The sequence below is a fragment of the Symphalangus syndactylus genome, chromosome 8 (assembly GCF_028878055.3).
Source record: "Symphalangus syndactylus isolate Jambi chromosome 8, NHGRI_mSymSyn1-v2.1_pri, whole genome shotgun sequence".
Lineage (NCBI taxonomy): Eukaryota > Metazoa > Chordata > Mammalia > Primates > Hylobatidae > Symphalangus > Symphalangus syndactylus.
Genome location: NC_072430.2, coordinates 63052374 through 63075572, shown reverse-complemented (window position 1 = coordinate 63075572; position 23199 = coordinate 63052374). Strand labels below are relative to the sequence as shown.

Below are 23199 nucleotides of genomic sequence, written 5' to 3'. Positions count from 1 at the left end.
CTAAGAGTGACCTTTGCTCAAGTTCTTAATAAGTTCTTTATTTCCATCTGAAACCTCATCAGCCTGGACTTCACTGCCCATATTACTATCAGCATTTTGGTCACAACCATTTAACCTGTCTCTAAAACATTCCAAACTTTCCCTCATCTTCCTGTCTTCTTTTGAGCCCTCCATACTCTTCCAGCCTCTGCCCATTATACAGTTCCAAAGCTGCTTCCACATTTTCAGGTATCTTTATAGCAATGCCCACTCCTTGGTACCAATTTTTTTTTTATTAGGCCATTGTTGTGTTACAATAAAGAAATACCCATGACTGGATAATTTATAAAGAAAAGAGGTTTAATTGGCTCACAGTTCTGGAGGCTGTACAAGCATGGCACCAACGCTGCTCAGCTTGTTGGGAGGCCTCAGGTAGCTTTTACTCATGGTGGAAGGTAAAGCAGGAGCAGATATCTCATATGGTGAAAGCAAGAGCAAGAAAGAGAGTAAAACGGGAAGTACCACACACTTTTGAACAATCAAATCTTGTGTGAATTCAGAGCAAGAGCTCACTCACCACCAAAGAGATGGCCCACGCCGTTTATGATTAATTTGCTCTCATGACCCAAACATATCCCACCAGGCCCCACCTCCAACACTACGGATTACAATTCAACATGTGATTTGGCAGGGACATACATTTAAACTGTATCACCTCCCTTGTTTTAACTCCACTATCAACCTTAGTGGAAGACTGATTCTCTTTCATACAGCCATCTCTTTGCCTGGCTCACTCCAAACTCACCTTTCATGGGCCATGTAGTCATGCAGCCAAAGTTACAGCCCTGCCCCCTAGCCCCAGAGGAATCTGACATATGCATTTTCTGGTTTCTACCTTGAAAAGGCATGTCTCATAATATGGTAAATAACCAAAAGGTTGGCTGAGCACAACTGTTCACTCTAAAGAATGACGTAGTCTGCCAATATGGAGCACTCAATGCAGTATAATAGCATATGAACAAAAGCCAAAACCAAAAGCCTCTATGCGGTGATTATCAGGCATCATGCAGACCTTTCTGAATAGTGATATAATTAAAAATATTTATGTTAAACAATATATAAGGTTTATGTGATTTGAGATTTTTCTTCCCTAGAGAGTCATCTTCTCTACCTATTTTCACAGTTTCATACTTGACATAAATCAGCCCAGTTTTTGGCTATGGACTAATTATGTCAAAAAAAAAAAAAAAGAAAGCCATTATATTTTAAAATGTTTATTAGATACTTTTGTGCTAGTTACTGGGACTCTGTGTGTAGCCTCACTGCAGAGAAAATGGACTTCGAAGCCAAACATACCTGGATTCAAATCCCACCTCTACCATTACTAGCTGTGTGTTTTTGGGCAGGCTATTCACTTCCTTAAGCCTTAGTTTCTGCTTCTGTTGTACCTAGTATGTATGTTTGTTTAGAAAAATCAAAAAGAAACAAGGTATAAATATTTAGCACTGTTGGATGTTATTCATGCCATTATTTCATCCTTACAATGGCACTATGAACACTGTTATTCCCATTTGAATTGATAAAGAAGAATCTGAAGCTCAGAGAGCTGAAGTCACTTGCCCAAGGTAATACCAGAGCAGTGTTGGGGTTTGAACCTAGGTTTTCTAATGTCAAGTTAGGCCTTTTTCCACTATGTCACTTGCTAAGTCTTAGAAGCCATTACAAATAAGAAGAACACAATGACTACTGTCAACTTTCAGAAACTCTTCACTCTACCTATTCTGCAAAATTGTCATTTTTTTCCATTTGCTAGCAGGAAAAAAAAAGTATAAATAAATAAATAAGTGAATGCTTTTTCCCCAGTCTTTAGAGCCCCAAATATTTAGGACTACAAGGAAATTTAGAAGCCAGCCTTTCTAGCTTCCTGAAACCTATTTCACCCTAGGGCCATTTTATGTTTCTTTGGATTTTCCCTGGTTTCTTTTGTTTCTTTTTGTCTTCTGTCATTATAGGCAGGACCTGAAGACAAAAGTAAGGCAACCACAAAACCTGAGTGTCATCCAAGCAAAATGTAAGAAGAGAGAGAATGTGCCTCTTGCTCAATTGGTGGCACTTATAGCTATGGGCATTTCCAACACTGGCATTTCCCAAAGAGTATTCCCTGGAACACCTACTTTCTCAGGATGCTAGTAGCTATTCCATAAAGAAAGTATCCTTTGGTCAAGTAAGCTTGGAAACTGTGGGAGTAAACAAAGTTAAACAGGTTTGCTCAGAACTTTTAATGTGCTAATGAACATGATGAATCCACAAAATGAAGTTACTCTATGGAGCATTAAATTTTTCAGCCACAGAACCTTTTTTTCCCCAAAGAATCTAACAGGACTAGAGAACTATAGGACATATGTGAGAAACATTGGGAACAGAAAGGAATTTGCCATCAGAACACATAGAAAAAAATGAGCTAAGCTTCCAGCACCAGAGAGGGAAGAAGGAGTTCTGATCCTCTGGCTCAAATATCCAGCCTGCTTGGCATGAATTCTGATGCTGTGGGTGGATGCATCAAGTTATACGGCTTGATGCGCTTGGTATTAATATTGACAAGCTCACTCTCCATGCTCATTATGCAATCTTTTGATTATATTTTAGCTTCCTCCATAGCCTTCCTACAGAGAGAAGTGCTAGGCAAGCTGGTATAAATGTCTGGTGCACTTAACAGTTATATTTATTGTTAGAAAGCAATACAAATATTTCATCCAGCCAACAAAAGTGTCTAGCCAATTTAACAGATAATTTCTCAGTATAAGCCAAACTTTGATTTACACAACCTTTTCTGAGTTTTGTGGGCATGAGATAGTTAGTCTTCAAGAGTTCCTAGGTACTGAAAAAAATTGTTTCCAAATCTGCAAATTTTAAGACTAGATAGAACCTGGGCCCTATTGTCTTTGAGGTAATGCAACCTTGACACTTTGCCTGGGAAGCATCCCTTTGAGGGTTGGTAGTGCTCCTTTAAGATTAGACATTAAGGTCCCTTATGTTTTATAGCTGTGACTTGCCATCCCCTATACCTCAGTCTTAAAGAAATAGCTTCAAAATGAAATAAAAATCCAGTTTTCCTGATTTGTCTTATGCACTGTCTCAGTCCATTTTCTGTTGCTTATTATAGAATACCTGAAACTGGGTAATTTGTAAAGAAAAGGAATTTATTTCTTACAGTTATGGAGGCTAGGAAGTCCAAGGTCGAGGGGGCACATCTGGTGAGAGCTTTCTTGCTGGTGGAGATTTTCTGAAGAGTCCTAAGGTGGTGCAGAGCATCACATGGTGAGGAGGAGCTGAGTGTGCTAACGTGCTAACTCAGGTCTCTCTCCCTCTGCTTATAAAGCCACCAGTTCCCCTCCCATGATAACCCATTCATCCATTAACCCGTTAATCTATGAACGGATCCATCCATTCATGAGGCCAGAGCCCTCATGACCCAATCATCTCTTATGGCCCCACCTTTCAATACTACCACACTGGGGATTAAATTTCCATATGAATTTTGGAGGGGACAAATATTCAAACTCACCAATGAGCAGTTCTAGGGTTCAAGTTTTGAAGGTATGTGCCCAGGCAAGCATAGTCCTTTTACTCTAACTGGCAAAATCTCCACAATGAAAACCAGAGGAACTCCTGCATACCACATAGAAAAAGCATACATCCCATCCTGCAGACAGGGTCAATCTTTCCCTGAATGTGCCAAGCTTCAAGATGGAAAATCCATGCAAGGAGCCAGCTCTGTACCAGTCGGCTCTACCCACAGGGATGCCTGGATTGTGAATCTCTCTTGGAGAGGGGCTTACATTCCTCCTTTGAACAGGCACACCTGTTTTCTCTACTAACTCCACTGCTTCAGTCACTCATGCCCTGGGGAAAGCAGTTGTAAGAAATAGCAGATGCAGAATTTACACAGCGGAGAGCATTCCATCCCTTCAGTTTACAAATTCTGCAGAAAACGACCGAAGTGGTGCAGGACTATTTTATGAACTGTGACCTCAAGCCGCTCATTGAAAATGCAGTTGCTATCAAATTGTTCTTTGCAGGTTTCAATTTTAAATGATGAACACATTTTGGGTAAGTTACATTTAAACCAGCCACACTTGCATTACGAACTTCTTTGCAAAACAGTTCATATTTTGTATTATTACATTATTACTTCCATTTTACAGATGAAGGGGAAACTGAGACACAAGCACCTTGCCCAAAAGTTTTTCAAAATGACACAGAACAAATAAGACTGTTGTCTATTTCAAATAGAAAAATCTAAAGAGGAATTGCCATAAAGCAGACTGATCAGAGGCGTGGAGTTTACAGTGTTTTTCTCTGTTGGTCAAAGTCTCCCTTCAAATGGATTTGCCTGGTAAGACATGCATGAAATTGACCTCTGAGGATAGAGTCTGGCTCTCTGGTGCCATCAATGTTATTAAAAATAGAAAATTATCCCCTGGCTATTTCTAGCTAGATGGCTCAGGAATGAAGAGAATAAGATTATTTAATAAGTATCAATGGGTAGATAATCCAGCAAGAGTAAAAAATAAACATCAAAAATCACTTTACTTCTGAGTAGTCTGGCAGAAAAGCTTCAAATGGGAAGGATCCCCACAGATATCAGAGCTGGATCCTGGCTTGGGCAGGTGAGCACAAAGAAAGTTCCCAAACAAGGACAAATGAAGGAAGGGAAAAGAGTGGAGGAGAACAAGGGAGAACTCGGGTCTGCAAGCAAATGTATGAATAAGAGACGAGACTCTTTAAACCAGGATAAGCAAGTGCAATTGTTTCATTATTTTTAAGAATACTCCACATTTCATAAACTATTAGTGTCTGTGAGATTAACAGAATGTATTTTAATTTCTCCAAGTTTATTTCACAACAGAAAATTCAATAAATTCTCTGTTGTGAAGTTCAAGAATTTTTTCTTTTTTTGAGACGGAGTTTCTCTCTCGTTGCCCAGGCTGGAGTGCAGTGGTGAGATCTTGGCTCACTGCAACCTCTGCCTCCCAGGTTCAAGTGATTTTCCTGCCTCAGCCTCCCACGTAGCTGGGATTACAGGTGCCCACCACCACACCCAGCTTATTTGTTTGTTTATTTGTATTTTTAGTAGAGATGGGGTTTCACCATGTTGGCCAGACTGGTCTTGAACTCCTGACCTCAGGTGATCCACCCACCTCAGCCTCCCAAAGTTCTGGGATTACAGGCGTGAGCCACCGCACCTGGCTGAGAAATGTTTTTAATACAAAATCTGTGCTTCCCCCACATTAATGGGTCCTTCAATCTGGATGCACCTCAGAATCACTGGGGGACCTTGCAAAAAATCAATTCAGGGATCATCTCTGCTAATTCCAGATCTTCACGGGAGCTGCAAAAATCAAAGCTTTCTTTTTTCAAATGTTACTCAAGGTTTTGTGGTCCACAGATGACATTTGGGGACTTCTGCCCCAGCTATACCAGTTTCAGGGTTACCTGAAGAAACACGTGTAGCTGTGGGATCTGGCACATCCAGTCCACAGCACCTTCTTCCATTGCTCAGGAATCTTCTCAATGTCTCACCAGGACTCTGTCTACTATTTCAGCCCGCCTCTGGGCTGTCACATAGAATCCATTCTCCTCCTTGTGATCCTGCGCTCCCCACCTGGCCTGCTGGGGATGTCCCTGGCTAAAGCTGTGCTCCTACCACTCTCTGCCTGATGCAGTCACCCAGGGTAGAGTGACCCAAGCCACTCTTCTGCCATGGCTGGAGGTTGTTCTATGTTAAGGAGAGGGCCCTCCACCCACAAGGTTTAACATTTTTCATTAAGTCACAAAAAAACAGTAAGCCATGCATTTAAACAAGGTTTCCGAAATTCCCTTTTTTTAGGAATTTGGTATCAGTTTTCTTGAGATCGGGGTTGGTGGGGGATTGGTCCAAAGATAATAGATCATTTGAGTCAGGTCACCCCGTGAGACCCTGGAAACCATCCCTCAGTTATTCAGTTACTACTCTTGCCTGCTCAGAGGTAGCCCTGCCCTCTCAGGAGTGACGGGGCTACACTTCTTGGTCTCCCTTGTTAGGAAGGAGAGCCAGGGCTTTCTCAGGGGGTCCCCAGAGCTCATGCACACACACGCCTGGCAGCCTGGCCCAGCACATCCAGTTCCCCCAAGGGGCACACAGAATAATAAGATCCCCCTTATCAAAGGAAATGTCCCCCGATGCTTGACTTTGTTTGTTGCTCTTCTTCCCAGCTGCGCCTTAAAGTGCCTGCATATATTCCCTCAAGGACATGGGCACCCTCCTAGGTGCTATGAGGCATCTCCCCTCCGCATTTCTCCCTCTTTGCTTTTGAAAGGTTAGGGGAGAGGAGGAGAGAAGGAGAGAGAGACAGACAGAGAGAGAGAGAGAGAGAGAAAGTGAGTGCCACAGATAACAAGAGTTTCACAAAATGTTAATAATTGCTTTGTACAGAAGGTTCCATAGTGGAAACTATTAGCAAAACACTGGATTAAAAACAACTTACTTCCTGTAGGACTTTCAGAGCCTCTAAGAGGCTAACGTGCACTTTAAGTATCTAAGTAAATAACCCAGTATATAGCTTTTTCTACCCTTATTTGGCCATAGTTTTGTTTCTTTTTTTTCCTCAGGACACCTCAAGAAACCAATGCTCCACAGAATTCATTTTAAGTAGAGAAATTCATATTATGTAGAATAAAAACCGCCATTTGTTTAGCAAATTCATGAATATTTCAACACCAGGACATTCCTACTTATTTTGACCCATATAGAACTTAAAACAATTCCCAATATACATTTGTGTGTACATTTATATCACTTATATTTGTGGATCTTAGTAAATAATTAATCTCATGATTTGTGTCTAAATTGCAGCAAAGTGCCACATCAACCAACTCAATAAAAAATGAAAATATGTTAAAATATATACTATATACATACCCAAATATAAGGCACCTTTTTTTAAAACCCAAAGTTAACTGTTAAGGATGTAATCTTATATTTCCATCTTCATATATACTTTATATTATGGGATATGCTCTCGATTACATTATTTAATCAAAAATTAAATAGACTAAAAGAACACAATCAAACTAATTTAGAATACTTATAGAAGTCACCTGATAGAACTGTTTTTTAAAAAAAGTCAAAGAGACAAAGAAATTTCACCCAGATTAATCGCAAATATTATGTGTCATTTCAAAGGAACTTTTAAAAAAAATTTTAAGAAGTCATAGAGTAAAGGTTACATTTGTACAGATCACAACTATACATGTAGAAAATGAATGAAAAACAAAATAATTCCCCAATGTTATACAAATGGCAAACTGTGGCTTGGCATAAACCGATTCAAACACTCTATCTCTGAAACAGACAGAGGTGAGGACCACGTGCTATGATAAATTGCGTTACAGGGCTAGAAAGAAGGCCTATATGTCACAGATAGGGGTGAAGAGTTTTAATAAAATATCTAGTTTATTAAACTACGACAGTGAACAATGCAGTATTTCTAAATTAAAACATTTTATATTGTAGACAATTTTGAATATTTGTAACTACATTGATAAACTCAGTATATAGTCAAGTGACTAATCCATATCCCTAAAAGTTAACATAACCGCTTTATTTTTTAAAAGGTATTTTTATTAGGAAAGTAAAAGATTCCTGTATATTCAGGGTCTCTCTAAGCCCCAGTAATATTATAGACACTTCACTATATTATGAGCAACCATCAAGGCCTGCTTTGAAAGAGTTTTTTCTAACCCACAAGATCTCTAGAACTTTCAAGGAGGCTACACCTCTCTCGGTACTTGTCAGAGTCCACTTCCCAAATGAGTAGCCTACTTTCCTTAATTTAATGAGCTCTGTGCAGAAAGAAAGCTGTTAAAAAAAATGTTACTTACACATATAAGAAAATGGTGGATGATGCAGAGCCATACATTGTTCTTTTTTCCTGTGTCCCCAGCTTGTGAGTGAGATCTTGTCCCTCAGTTAATGGTTCAGTATTCAGAATATTATTTTTCTCGGGTTTTGGATACCACTCTGTGAGCTAGAAGCCATTTATCATATAATATTCTCCTTACTCTACAGTACTCTTCCCTGTCTACCAGCCCCCTCCACCATACTCCTTCTCTTGGCTCTATGCTTGGGGAGCCGAGAGAGGCCAGGTATCAGCACAACACAATTGCCAACTGCTGAGTCCATTAGGAAGGGCAGGCGAGAAATCTCTCATTAACTAAAGCATAAACTTTCTTCTTATCTACAGGATTCTTATCTAAGTTCAGGCTATTGTGCCACAAATAGAACCCACAGGCCAGATATAAATATTAATGTTTGTGTTAAAAGTCTTTCAAATATGGCTGGTACTATCTCTAAAGACCTACACATATGATACAATTTACTTCGCCATCAAACAAAATTCTTGGCTTTGACTTCATCAGGAATGGAAGAAAAACAAAGGGAGGCCTGAGCAGCCCCCTCTGCCCTATACCAGCTCATTTTGGGTACAGTATCTTCCAAAATGGATTTGGATTTGGAGATCCAATTATACTGAGCATTTTTTTTCCTTCTTATTACAGACATAGACAACTGAAATTCACATAAGTGATGCTGGCTGGCAGAAGAAAGTTCAGAATCCCTCATCCCTTTCTTCTCTCTGCCAGGCTTACACACCCCGTCAGAGGAGAAAGCACAATTTTGCTGACCCTTTCGGGGACAAGTTGCCCTGGAACAAGTGAGCAAGCCAACTCTGGAGAATACTCTGGAAAAGCAAACAGTGGAGTATCTTGGGTGTGTCAGTCCCGTAGGCAGGTTCTCCCACTTAATGCTGGCACTCTCTTCTGCTTTGGGATTGCCAGACATGACTCTACCAGCGGGCACCCCACTCCCAGTCCCAGCTGTATCCATTCCTTGTTCCAGAAGACACATACACATCTCAACTAGACAGTTATTTTAAATAGTCTACTCATAACTATGATTTTCAAGAATGTTGCAGCTGGAAAGTGAGGGGAAAAGGGCTTACAGATTATCCAGTCCAGAGGCTACAAATACAAATTCTTAATGGGGTCAGAGAGGTACTGGAAAGGAGTGAAGCAAGCCATATATGAGACAATATGGAAAGGTGAGGACTGTGGCAAACCACCTAAAAACAGTCCCTCTGATTAGAATCAAACATTCCCATTTCAACAAAGAAACTAAGTCCCAAAGGAGTAAAGTAATCTGCCAGGATGAAAATTCAGTTTAGCTCATTTTCCACTAAACAGGTTTTGCCTAGGCAAGAAGGGGAGAGTACAACGTTCTCCAAATCTTGTCTGGGGGTACATAAACCTTTGTTTTAGACTATTACAAATGCCATCCTCCCAGGTATGTACCCTCCCAGTCTCACTCCACCCAATGGGCTGTGGTCAAGACCACATTCATTCTCAGGAATGTTCTGTCTGGGAAGAATTGCCGGGATATGATCTGTGGTCAGTGAGAAAGCCCTTTTGATCCCAGCCACAAGAATGCAGCTGAGCTCAGAATCCCTCTCTCCATAAATCAGAGTCCTCTTAGGAATGGCTGGGTGTGGCTCCCCACACAGGTGCTTGGCCACTTCAACAATCCTAAGGGGGCACTCCTTCACTTTGAAAGTCTTCTAAGAGTTGCTGGAGTCAAAATGGTAAATCCAGAAGACTCTGTGTTCACCGACAAATTCTTCCCGACTTTTGGGCATCTGTTTTGTTCATTCCTAGCACCCAGGTGTGAGTGCCTGTCTGCCTTGCTTCTGTTTGCTATTTTGTGTCTCACCTTCAACTCGGAATTTGACTCAGCTTGTGAACACTAGCCAAAGAGTCTTATGCATACACTGCTTTTAATGTGTCCAAGGATGTAGAAGGAAGCAGCTATTCAAATAGTTTAAGAAGTCTGAGTACTGCTGTAGCCTCAGATCCTGGGTCCAAAGAGCTGGCTGAAGACTGGCTGGAAATTTTGGAATCTTCTCTCCAGGGGATGCCCATGTGCCTCTGGGAGGGAAGCTCTTTCCTTAGCCAGCAATGAACTTCCTGAACAGACGAGCCATGAGATCAGCATGATACACCTGCCAGGAGGACTTGAGGCCAGGTCCAGTTATGAAGACTCAGATGTTCATGGTAGCTATGATGTTTTGCAATGGGTCAGTCATGCTCTGGGATTCTTAAGAGTGCATAATCTTAATTTGTACATTTATGAAGATATAATAATAGGAACATTTACTACTCAATGGGTTCTAGGTACCCTGATAAGTACTTTTCAGAGACTACCTCATTTAATTCTCACATCAACCCTATGAAGTTAGTTACCACTATTGCAATCTCTGTTATATGGTTGTAGAAATTGAGGTTTCAAAACATTAAGTTAATTTGCCCTAATTCACCAAACTAACAAATAGTGAAGCCAATGTTAGAATATACCTATTCGGATTCCAGGGAACCATTAAGTGGAAAAACACATTTCTAATAAGAAATCTCACCAGGTAGGTAATGTCTTTGTAATATGCCCGAGCAGTAGTCAAATACTGAGGCAAAGACTCTATCAGAAACTGGGGATGTGAGACGGCCTCCAGATCACAAACAAAGAGTGGGATCAGGGATAGGTCCCAAGTTCCACCGTGACTCAAGCTTCAGATCTATGCATACCTCATAGATAAGTAAGGAGATTTAGGCAGACTCCCTGTGCTGGCTACAGAGTATATGGGTGCTGCAGGTGAAAGCCACCTCCACCTGGGACCAGCCTCAAAGGGGATCAAGCCTGGCAGTCTTGGAAAGTTGCTTCTGGGAAGGCTACAGGGCAACCTGCAATACACACTGAACACCCTTTTGCACTGGTAGAAAAATCTGTCTACTCCTTCCTGGTAGATGGGAAGACTGCCTTCCAGGGGTTTCCTCGAGGCCAGAGGAGATCTGAGCACGTCACAGGTCACAGCAGGCAAGAACAACAGTGAGGCTGCCGCTCACCCAGCCTCATTGCTCCCTTCTCTGTCATTCTCCTTCTCAACCCTAGAAATGACTCAGAAGAGCAGTTAAGGTGACTCAGAGAGAAGCCCTTTCAAGTCCCTAAGAAAACATGCACGCAGCCAACAGTGAGGTGCATTTGCTCACGGCTGTGTTATTTTAAAGGCAAATGTGGCTCCAAAATGGAGCCACCGTCCTAGCGCGGGGCCAAATCACACTGTGGGCCATCTTTAGTGGAGAGAGACTGTTTACAATAAATCCAGGCAGGCTTTAAATGTTGATTTATTCTTCTTAAAAGCCGAACCACACCATGTGGATTGGCTGAATCCAATAAGGGATTCTGGGACTCATTATTTTAAGTGGGACATAGTTTGGGGGGATGTTGGCTGACAAGGCTGTGGGGAAAGGCCTGTGTGGCTGTTCTTAAGGCCAGGGTCCAGGACTCAAAGTCAGGGGATACCCAAGACCTTTCCTTCTTCCCCTCCTCACTCAAGCTCCCTGACTTTTGGCCACTCTGCTAACACCCTTAGTACCTCTATTGTATGGAGAATTAAAAAGAGCTGAAGTTAAAATAGTCCTCTTTGCTCTTTCAAGTGACTAAACAGAGATGATTTATGTAATGGTATTGCTCAAAATTATCTGCAGAATTATTCCCTTTAGTCACCCTATAACTCTTTCCCTCCTCTCAAAATATGCCCAGAAACCTAAGAACATAGAACAGTTCCACTGTCTCTATTAACAGGAGACACCAAGGCCTCCACGAGCCTCAAGACAGCTTTCTTGTTACTCACGTGCCTGGGTAGAGGCTTCAAACAGATGAACGTAAGGGAGGGAGCGCTGCTGTACTTTCTGCCCAATCTTTGTCCTCAGCCCACATGCTAAGTGAGCACAAGGTCCTTCATTGAGACCTCCTCCTCTTTTTTTCCTTTATGCCCACCCTTGTCCTATTTTTTGGTATCATCTGACAAACTAATTCACATTGGTCACTAAGGTATATATGACTTCATGGACATCTACACCAAAGTATTACAGTTGGTCCTCGAACAATGCAGGGGTTAGGGGTACTGACCGCCACCCTAACCACACACTCAAAAATCTGTGTATAACTTTTGACTTCTCAAAAACTTAACTATGAATAGCCTACTGTTGACCAGAAGCCTTACTGATAACACAGTCAGTTGACACAAATTTTGTATGTCACATGTATTATATGCTGCATTCTTACAATAAAGTAAGCCAGAGAAAACAATATGTTATTAAGAAAATCATAAGAAAGAGAAAATATACTTATGATCCATTAAGTGGAAGAGGAACATCATACAATGGAAGTGGGTTATTCATCTTTGTTGTCTTCACGTTGAGTAGGCTGAGAAGGAGGGAGAGAAGGGGTTGGTCTTGCTGTCTTGGGGTGGCAAAGATGGGATAAAATTCATGTATAAGTGGACCTTCACAGTTTAAACCTGTGTTGGTCAAGGGTCAACAGTACATTCTGAAAGAGAGAAGACATTTTTGCGTGAAAGAACATCCTCTAATTGTTAAAAGCCAGTACCTGTGAAAGAGAGGCCTTCCTAAGTCCCACGAATTCCATCACGTGCCTGGAGCCAGGCAGGAAGATGTGCGAGCAGGGCCAAGGCAGAGAGGCTGGAGAGTCTGGGAACTGTGTGTGGGCAAGCACACAGCCAGCATCCAGGGGACAGCCACGGCCTCAGACAGCCATCTCCTTCTGAGAATGCCAGCCCCTCCTCTCAGAGCCACCAAGGATTCAACAGAAACCAGAATTCTAGATTTTCATGGGAAATCTCGACATTTTTAGGTTGACTACTAATCAGTTGAAAAATTTAAAAATGAAATATATTAGGGAAAACAACCCTAATCCACACACTGATATGACTCTCCTGTTCCCAGCTTTCATTCTTGGTATTGCTATGCAAAAATTCAATGTCTCTAACACTATGTCTAACACTACCGGTTGCTCATGGCAGTGAGGAGCAAAGAGATTTCCATCCCACTTCCTATTTCAGTCTCTACCCAGGCAAGAGAGTAACAAGAAAGCTGTCTTGAGGCCTGCGGAGGCCTTAATGTCTCCTTTTACTAGAAATAGTGGAACTATTCTGTGTTCTTGAGTTTCTGGGAGTATTTTGAATGGAGATGGGGATCCTGCTCCCAAGGGACAGTGCTGTCAAGACTTATTTGAAGCTCAAGGTAGGCTTGGAGGCCCAAGGCTCTGCCGACAGCTGTGAAATGGAGCACATTTCCCTTCCTGGCTTGTTTGTCCACCTCCAGAAGCCTGCCACCCCGCCCATGGGACAACCCAAGATCTGGCTCCAAGATTCTCCCTCAACTTGTCACAGGTAGATAGAAAGGCATGAGCAAGGCAGGAGAGGGCTCTCCCTCCACCCACTAGAAATGTTGGGTGATGGTTCCGCTATCATCTCATTGCCTCTCTAAAAGTGATAAATTGGCAGCCAGTGCCAGGGAGAGGGCATTTCCTGATGATCCACATGTGTTAATATTAAAGTGTTAGTTAAAGGCAGACCCCAGGGAGAAGAAACTTCCTGGGCACGCACATTAAGAGACAACAGTGGCAAAGTATGGTCTTCCGGGTACACTCCACCAGACACAATGAAGAAAGCCTCAGATGGGCATGCGTACAACTTCCTAAACACACTGCGCATGCTCAGTTCCCAAAGGTGAGGGAAGCACTGTGCATGCGGGAAGCCCACCCTAAGGGAAGAATCGTGGGAGAAACCTTAATCATAAGATTAAGGTTAAAGGCCCCTTTTTTTTCTCTTTTCTCCCTTGGACCTTCAGGCACCCGCTTGGGTCTCTTCGAAGCGAATTTTTCTTTCTTTCCTGCTCTAAAGCCTTTTTAAATAAACTTCCACTCCTGCCCTGAAACTTGCCTCAGTCTCCTTTTCTGCTTTATGCCCCTCAGTCGAATTCTTTCTTCTGAGAAGGCAAGGACTGAAGTTGCTACGGACCCATACAGATACACCACGGGTAACTTGGGGTAACTTGGATCTCTTCCACCCGCAGCAAACTCACCGTGGTGTCTATCCCACATTCTACCTTTGCAAAAACTGACTTTGGAAAGTTGAATTCTCTGACTGCTACCCTGCCTCCAATATTCAAGAAGTTAGAGGTATTATGTCTTTAAATGCTCAGGCTATTTCCTTAATTAATCAAAACTGCTCATCATAGAAACATTTTTATACAAGTATCTCAGAATCAGACCTAAATTTCCAGAGTATATTTGGAATGACCAGATGAGATTTCACAATGCTTTGTACTCACAGTTACTAAAGTGCTAAGTGGAAGCAAACTGAATCTTCAATTACAGATAAAGGAAAGCGAATGTGCATAAAAGGCATTTTTTAAATTCCGTTTTTCAATTTTTTGGAAGATTCATCCCCAGTAATTCCAAATGGCCTCCCAGAGGTTTATGGGAACAGACAAAGGCTCAAGACAGTTCCCTAAATTCAGTTGCCACAGATCTTTGGGTTATCCAACCTTCTGAAATATTTCCGAAAACTTTCATTTCTTCCTTTGAATTGTACTAGGCTAAATTAAACTGAAGAAGAGAGATGTAGATCCCGTAAGTGTATCCATGCCTCAGAATGTGTTCCTGAATCTTATTATGGAAAACAAGAGCTACAAAAACAGGTTTGTTTAACTCTTACATTCACTAGCTGAAAGAATAAACCACAAACAAGCTATTGTGTTAATCTTCAGATTAGCCCTCTAGTCTGTCGATGTAATACTGATTAGTAAACAATGTCCATAATTAAACTGTTGTCAGAGACACAAATGCCCCACGAGCCGGAGCTAATGAGGCAGTATTCAACTCCTTTACAAAGGCCAGCCTAATACAATTTCAGGAATGTTAATGCTGCCAAGTATCTGTGATGTTCTCAACAGTGGGAAAGACCACTGAGTTGAGGTAATTAAGTGTCCACAGCCTCTCAGAGAATTGTGTCCCAGTGCTATTTGTTTGTTGAGGAGATGTGCTTAGGTGCAAGCAATTGGAAATCTCTGAAACCAAATTGAGCACATTGGGCATCAAAGCACCCCAAGTTCTCTGCTGAGGCCTGTGACGTTAATGTGCATGACAAGGGGGCAAGGGGGCCATAGTCTCCTCATTGTCCCAGAGACCTTTTAGTCTGGGGGGAGACAACATGTCTTGGTATTTATGTAATTAGTTGCACAGAAATCCTCAGTGCAGCGTTCCCTTGAAGTCTGGCCACATGTTAACTAGGGCTTGATGGGTTTCTGAGAGGATATTTGTTCATTCCTTTTGCCCTGGGAGATGGATGGTCCTTCATAAACTACCATCATCCTGCATTATTTTATCTAGAAATCACAGAGTCACAACTATTTTTCTCTTCTAGAGAGCATTCCCACTAGGAACATCTTATTTCCCCTTCTGTTTTTCTTAGAGTCCCTTGAAAATCCCACTGCATAGTCCAAGGCATGTTGCAACAAGGAAATTCACATCAGGGGAACCTTCCAGGCTGAGGGGTCGCACACAGGACCATTTCCACCAGGTGCTCACATTCATTGTCCACTCATCCCAGCCAACAGGCCCCTCTACAGCTGGCCCAGGGTTGCCTATATCCCTTCAGTTACTCCAGAGGCTTCAGGAGAGGTTCAGAGCCTGCCTCCTGGGGCAGAAGGGCACCCATCTAGAAGGGAGTTTTTGCACTGTGACAAAGAGGGGAGGAGATAAGAAGGGGAGAAAGAGGGCACTGCAACCTGATGTCCCTGCGACATTTCATCGCAGCCTTGAAAATGTCATCAGAAGGTCAAGCTCCCTGGGGGGACAAGATTATGACACTTCTCTATTTCCAAGATCAAAGGAAAACCAGTTCCTGTCATGAGGATGAGGGCAGGAAAAACACTGGACTTGCCAAAACTTAGCTCTGTCCGTTCATTTATTCATTCGGCAATATTGAAGCAAGTCCACCAGGTGCCAGGCCCTGGGGATGCAAAGGTGAATAAATACAAACAATCCCTTTTCTCATAGTTTACTGCCTACTGGGGGAGAGAAATATTACCCAAATTATTCTTGCTTAACTGTGAAAAGTGCTATGTGGAATGACAGCAACAAAACCAGGGTGTTAAGCAGGTTACCTAAGTAGGCTAGGCCTCAGATTCCGTATCTATGAAATGCCAGGTGCTAAGAGGAGTTACTCCTAGGTGGTAAGATAGTACAGGGTTTTATTTTATTACTATCTCCTTATGCATTTTTCCTTGGAAGCCAGATAATTTATTTTTTAAAATTTTTATTTATTATTTATTTTTAAGAGACAGGGTCTCACTCTATCATCCAGGCTAGAGTGCAGTAGCACAATCCTAGCTCATTGCAGCCTTGAACTGCTGGGCTCAAAGGATCCTCCCGTTTTGGCCTCCCACATAGCTGGGACTACAGGCACCTGCCACCATGCTCGACTAATTTTTTTAATTTTTTTGTAGAAATGAAGTCTTACTGTGTTGCCCAGCCTGTCTCAAACTCCTCGCTTGAAGCAGTTCTCTTGCCTCTGCCTCCCAAAATGCTGGGATTATAAGCATGAGCCACCATGCCTGGCCTAGGCAAACTAAGCTACCTGATTTTGAGAAATTTATTTCAAGTCTTTGAGCCTCAGTTTTCTTACGTTATATTGTACATAATGATAGTCAATTCCTTGTTGGCTGGCTGCAAGGATTAAATAGAATAAATATTCAGGAGAGGGCATATTATATAGTATATATATACTTTGAGGATATATCTACAAAAAATGAAAATATGTCAATCACTCTTTTTAAAAGGGAGGACTGATTCAGGCAATCTCTACTGTGTCTTCCACCTGTCGGTAGGAGTCCCTCATTATAATTACAATCTTCATTGTTCAACTTGTGTGTTCCCGGTCTCTTGTTCTATTTTCAATTTTTTTTAGGACATCATTGGATTCTACTTAGAGAATAGCAGAATCATCCCTGAAACATCCTCCAGTGTTTCTCTTTTAACTGTTCTGTGATGGTTTTCTACCCCCATAATGTCTCTATTCCAAAATATATAGGGGGATAGAGGTGTAACTTGAGATTCAGAGATCGGAATTGAGGAGAGAAGGGAGGTAATTGTTTCTTTCCCACCATCCTTCTCCCCAGACTCAAGCTTTATCCAAGCCTAAGGTTTAATCTTAACTACAAATAGTCTTTGGTCACCAAATTCACAAAATTATCCAGTCCTTTTGAAAACACAGCCGCAGAGCTTGACTTACTGACCTCTCATGACAATGAATTCCACAGACTTCATGGATGGCTTTTCAGCCTTTAAAATTCGGTCAAGTAAATAAATAACTTACCAGCCCTAAATTCCTGCACACTCCATTTCTTCCAACTTCTGTGAGGATGACCTCTGGCAAAACTCAAGGAGAAAAAGGAGCAACCCAGTCATACCCCCTTTCCGCAGCTCCATGGAGTCCCTTGGCTGGCCCTCTCCCTCCTTCAGAAAGCAGAACTGTCCTAAGGCAGCTCTCGGAAGCTGGTGGCAAAGGGCCTCGATTTCTAGCTGATTGGGAGCTAGAGATATTATTTAAATGTTAAATAACAATGTAAAATACTCTGATTTTATCCCACTCCAGACATTTTCAGCCACCCAGAAGGATGGGCCACTTACTTCCTAACTCCCAAAGAATAAACTGTTCTGTTATTGTTAATCATGATGCATTATCATTAAATATATTGCTTATAGCCTAACTCCTGATTTTTATTTCTAAACTTTTAAAATTAATTTTAATTGATAAATAAAAATTATATCTATGATGTACATGTTTTGAAATATGTATACATTGTTATTAATTATAGTCACCATGTTGTACATTAGATATTTTGAACTTATTCCTCGTCTACCTTTATACACTTCAACCAACGTCTCCCCAACCCCTTACCCTGCAGCTCCCGGTAACCACCATTCCACTCTCTGCTTCTGTAAGATCAACATTTTTAGATTCCACATATGAGTGAAATCATGTGGTATTTGTCTTTGTGTCTTTGGCTTATTTCATTTAACAGAATGTCCTCCAGGTTCATCCATGTTGTTGGAAATGATAGCATTCCCTTATTTTTTTAAGGCTGGGATAGTATTCCCATTGTGTATATACACCACATTTTCTTTACCCATTCATTGTTGATGGACACTTAGGTCGATTCCACACCTTGGCTCTCGTGTAATGTTGCAATGAACATGGGAGTGCAGCTATCTCTTTGACACACTGATTTCATTTCCTTTGGATACATATCCAAAAGTAAGATTGCTGGATCATATGGTAGTTCTATTTTCAATGTTTTGAGAAATATCCATATTATTTTCCATGACTGCTACAGTAATTTACATTTCCACCAACAGAGGCAAGGGTTCCCTTTTCTCCACATCCTTGCCAACGCATCTTTCACCTTTTTTGATAATGGCCATTCTAACGGATGTGAGGTAATGGTAGGAATAACGCTCAAAATCCTAAGGTAATTGAACACTCAAACAAAGGATTCTCAGCAAAGCTATTTTACTTCTGCGCAGAGGGGTGCCTCCTTGGCCAGTTGCCATGAGAGCACACCTAAACAAAGGGGCACGAGAGCCTTTAATCCTGATGCAAGTCCTGCCCCTGTACCCTTTCCCCATTGGCCGGGGTTGGGTCGTACAATCTAAACTAACCCCAGTTGGCTAAACATTTGATTTCTTTTTAGATAGGGTGGGCACGTAAAAGAAAGTGAAGGGGAAGGGGAAGGGGTGTCTGTAATGAGCTAGAAAGTTAGTCCTCTTTCCAAATAAGGAAAGGAATGTGAGCTGGTACTGATAACGCTTGTTACTGTGGCGTGCCTGGGCATTTAACAAAGGCAAGAAAAGGAGAAAAAAAGGGGGGGTACTATGAATTAAAGAATAAAAGCTTGATCAGATTATTTGAAGAGAAACCTCATCATATCACACAGTAATATATCATTGTAGTTTTAATTTGCATTTCTCTGATGATTAGCAATGTTGGCTATTTGTTCATGTACATATTGGTCATTTTTATGTCTTCTTTTGAGAAATACATATTCAGGCCCTTGCCCATTTTTTAATTGTGTTGTTTTCTTGCTATTAAGTTGTCCGAGTTGCTTATATATTTTGATACTAATCTCTTATCAGATGAGTTATTTGCAAGTATCTTCTCCTATTCTATAGATTGTCTGTTTATTGTTTCCTTTGCTGTGGAGAAGCTTTTTAGCTTGATGTAGCCTCATTTGTCTATTTTTGCTTTTGTCACCTATGCTTGTGGGGTCATATTCAAAAAGCATTGCCGAGACCAATGACGTGGACCTTTTCCCCTACATTTTCTTCTAGAGGTTGTATGGATTCAGGTCTTACATTTAAGTCTTTAATCCCTTTTGAGTTGATTTTTATATATTAGGTAAGGGTCTAATTTCATTCTTCTGCATATGGATATCCGCTTTTCCCAACACTATTTATTGAAGAAACTGTACCTTCCCCATTGTGTGTTCTTGGCATCTTTGTCAAAAATCAACTGACTGTAAATGCATGGATTATTTCTGGGCTCTCTATTCTGTTCCATTTGTCTATGTGTCTGTTTTAATGCCAGTACCATGCTGTTTTGGTTACTATAGATTTGTAGTACATTTTGAAGCCACCAGCTTTGTTCTTTTTGCTCTTGTTGTTATGGCTATTCAGAGTCTTTTGTGGTTCCATATGAATTTTAGAATTGTTTTTCCTATTTCTGTGAAACATGTCATTGGAATTTTGATAGGGATTATATTGACTCTGTAGATTGCTTTGGGGTAGTACGGACATTTTAACAATATCAATTCTTCCAGTCCATGCACACAAGATGTCTTTCTGTTTGTGTCTTGTTCAATTTCTTTCATCAACGTTTTACAATTTTCAGTGTGTAGGTCTTTCACCTCCTTGGTTAAATTTATTCCTAAGTATAATATTTTTCATAGCTCTTGTAAATGGGCTTGTTTCCTTGAACGGTTTGTTGTTAGTGTACTAACTCATATTTTTAAGTCCATTCTAATACTGGCAAAGTTTCGACCAAAGCCCACATCCCCAAGTGAAAGCTTTGCTGAAGCAGAGAACATGGTGGAATCCTAACTCCACCACTTACTCGCTGTGTGATCTTGAGTAAGTCTCCTACTCTGAACCTCAATTTCTTCTTCTTTGAAAGGACGACAAAACTTTAAACTGTTTTCAAGGGGATTAAATTAAGTCAGGCAACTTAATAAGCTGGTTAACCATATACTAAAGCCATATCACCTGAGTTCAAATCTCAGCTCTACCATTAATGACTGTGGGGATTTGGGAAAGTTATACAGCCTCTGTTTCCTCAACTTTAAGGTGAGGATAGTAACATCCCCTTCGTTACAAGGTTGCCGTGGTAATTCAGTGAGTTCATATTAGTAAAGTACTTAGAACAGTATCTGGCAGATGGTAAACTAAATACATTGTAGCTGTCACTATATTAATAGAATTAATAATTTTTAGTGTTACTACTATTACCATTACTATGTTAACATTGTGTTCTTAACAGATAGAAAACAAGGAAAACAGGAACTGACACTTCTAATCATGCATTCTGTGAGCCACTGAATTAAGGATATCTTTTTTAATCCTCACAACAGCAGTGTAGTGTAGACACTATTATCCATGTTTACAGCTGAGAAATTTGAGGCTCAATTAGTTAAGGAAATTGGCCCAGACAAATGTTGTTAGCAACAAAAATGGGAATTATTTCTGCATTTAAGGAAGAAATTTAATGAGCATCTGCTAAGTAAGTGCTAGGAGAGATGTTAAGTGCAGGAAATGTAAAGATGTGCACAACACAGTCCTCGCCCTCAAGAAGTGAGATAATAATGAGATCAAAAAAGGACTTTGGCACCCACAATTGGTGGCAGAGAAATAGACATAGAGGGGTGTTGCATTTGCACTGACTGTGGAAGACACAGAAAAGAGGACCTTGCAATGTGATGAGAGCAAAGAGCCTATCTACAAGTTCTTCTGAAAGTACAGAACTGGGGAGGTTGGGAGGGTGGTGGGGAGAGAGGTGGGAGAAAAGTCACTGAAGGGAGTAATGCAAGGGTTGAATCTTAAAGGGTAGGTGGGACTTCAGCCAGTGAGGAGAGGCAGCAGGGTGCTTTAGATAAAGGGGACCCCAGAAGCATGGTACGAACGAGAAGGACAGCATGGCTCAAAGGAGGGATTAAAAAATCGGTTTTGCTAAACTCTCTCTCAAATGTGTGGTACAAGATAGGGGCTGATACCAAACCCTGGAAAACCTAGAGAGCCCCTCATACAATACAAATAGACAGTCAAGGTCAGACTCCATCTATGGAAGGATTTTAAGCAGGGAAATGACTTCGATTTACATTTTAAGTTGTGATAGCAGTGTGAAGGTGAATTTGCAGTGCCTGAGATGAAACACAACAGCTTAAAAGGTTGCTGCCATAATCCAGAAGAGGCATGGAGAGCTCCTGGAAAGGATGGAGAGCTGGGATTGAAGGCAAATCAGCAGGTGCGTCATGGAGTAAATGCCCAGGGTGAGGAAGAGGAAGGTATGCAAGTCGCTACCTTAGCTACCTGAGTAAATTGAAGTCTAACTGAAAAAAAAAGACACAGGAGGTCAATAAGTATGCAGGGAGGAGTTTATAATCATGAGATCAAAAAAAGGACTTTGGCACCCACAATTAGGTGGCAAAGAAATACAGCAGGGTAGTGCAATTGTGCACAGACACTATACTACCTCTGCGAAGGGTGGGAGGATGAGCAGTCTTTACTCAGACATCTCCTTCAGTGGGGACAGTTCTCTCTATGGGTGGGAGGAAAGCCTCCTCCAGGAGGGAGCAATGGCTTTATTTCTGTGGAGCAAGAGTTCCTAGTAGCACACTAGAAGGGTTTAGAAAAGAAGGAAGCAGATGGAAGTTAAGCACAGAGGAAAGAAATTCAGAATAGACAGGAAGGGCCAGGAGGAGGTGCGTGAGCCAGGCCATTTGCTTCTGCCTGTGAAGATGGATATGAGGAATATGAGGCAGGAGGGCATTGGGCCGCCATGTCCCAAGCATGCTCTGGCATCAGGTGGCTTTACTGTGAGCAACACCTGAGTCCCCAGGTAGAGTCTGAGGCCTAAGTGAAAAGTCATTGTTCTGCCTGTTCCCAGTGGATTGAAACCAGCGTCAGCACAGCCCCCAAAAGCTGTGCTAAAGACTAAGACATGAAGAGTCAACACTGGTGTCAGCCAAACAGGCAAAAGTGAAGAAACTGCCCTGCCACAAATGCTCATGCTCAGTCCACTGCTCCATGTCATGAAGTAAAATATAGGAGCTCAGACTGCAGACACAGAAAAAGGAACTTGCAAACCAATTGCAATTATGGATGTCAATATTATAACTCAGTTTTGCAACAAGTCCTGTGGTCTCTACCTCAAAAATATCTGGGATCCATCTGCCTCTCTGTCCCCTGATCTCTTCCTAAACCCTTTTTTCCGGGCACCACCATGACAGGCTCCATCCTGCCTGCACTCCTGCATGGACTTTTGCTCCCAGCAGTGTCTCCACAGACTCCAGAATGATCCTTCAGAGACGTAAATCAGTTCTTCTCACTCCTACGCAAGGCTGAGACAGAGCAAGAAGAGTGAGAAATTCATTCTCAACATCAGTTAGGTGCAGGGTCACACCTTGTCTTTATTTGAAATTTTGATATTTTGGTCATCATAGATTTTTGGATCCCCTTCCATTTTAAAAACTGTAATTTATCTTGTTGGTTGACTTTCGGATTGGTGCCTTGAATTTTGTCCCTGAAGTGAGTGCCTTACTCTCCTGAGAGTGCTTCCATGCCCCCAAAGTCCCCCAGCCATATCCGGTGGCACATAGAAAAACTCCAGACTCCTTCTCTTGGCCTTCAAGGCCACACATGACTGGACCTCTGGCTCCCTCTGAACCACTTTCTCCAGACACACTGGCCTTTCATGTTTCTGTGCATCCCAAACTCTGTCTACCTTCAGGACTTTGTGTTTTCTGTGCCTCCTGTCTTGGATGCTCTTATCCCCAGATAACCAAATGGCTGCATCCTTCTTTAGGTGACACTCAGATGTCACCCAAATATCACAGCTTCAGAGAAGTCTTCCCTGACTGGTCAATCTGAAGCAAAGCTCTCCATCCCCAGTCACTCTTTTTTATGCCATCCTGATGTATTTTCTTCATGCCACTTAC

General features: G+C 41.6%; 1 long non-coding RNA gene across 1 annotated transcript in view; it reads right to left on the bottom strand.

Annotated features, from left to right (window-relative positions):
- Window positions 1–12299: 12299 nt before the first annotated feature.
- The window catches only part of LOC129487871 (uncharacterized), a 130992-nt gene continuing 120092 nt past the window's right edge, over window positions 12300–23199 (bottom strand). The window contains exon 3 of the long non-coding RNA XR_008659494.2: window positions 12300–12454. This is a non-coding gene — a long non-coding RNA (uncharacterized lncRNA). The remainder of the gene's footprint in view (window positions 12455–23199) is intronic.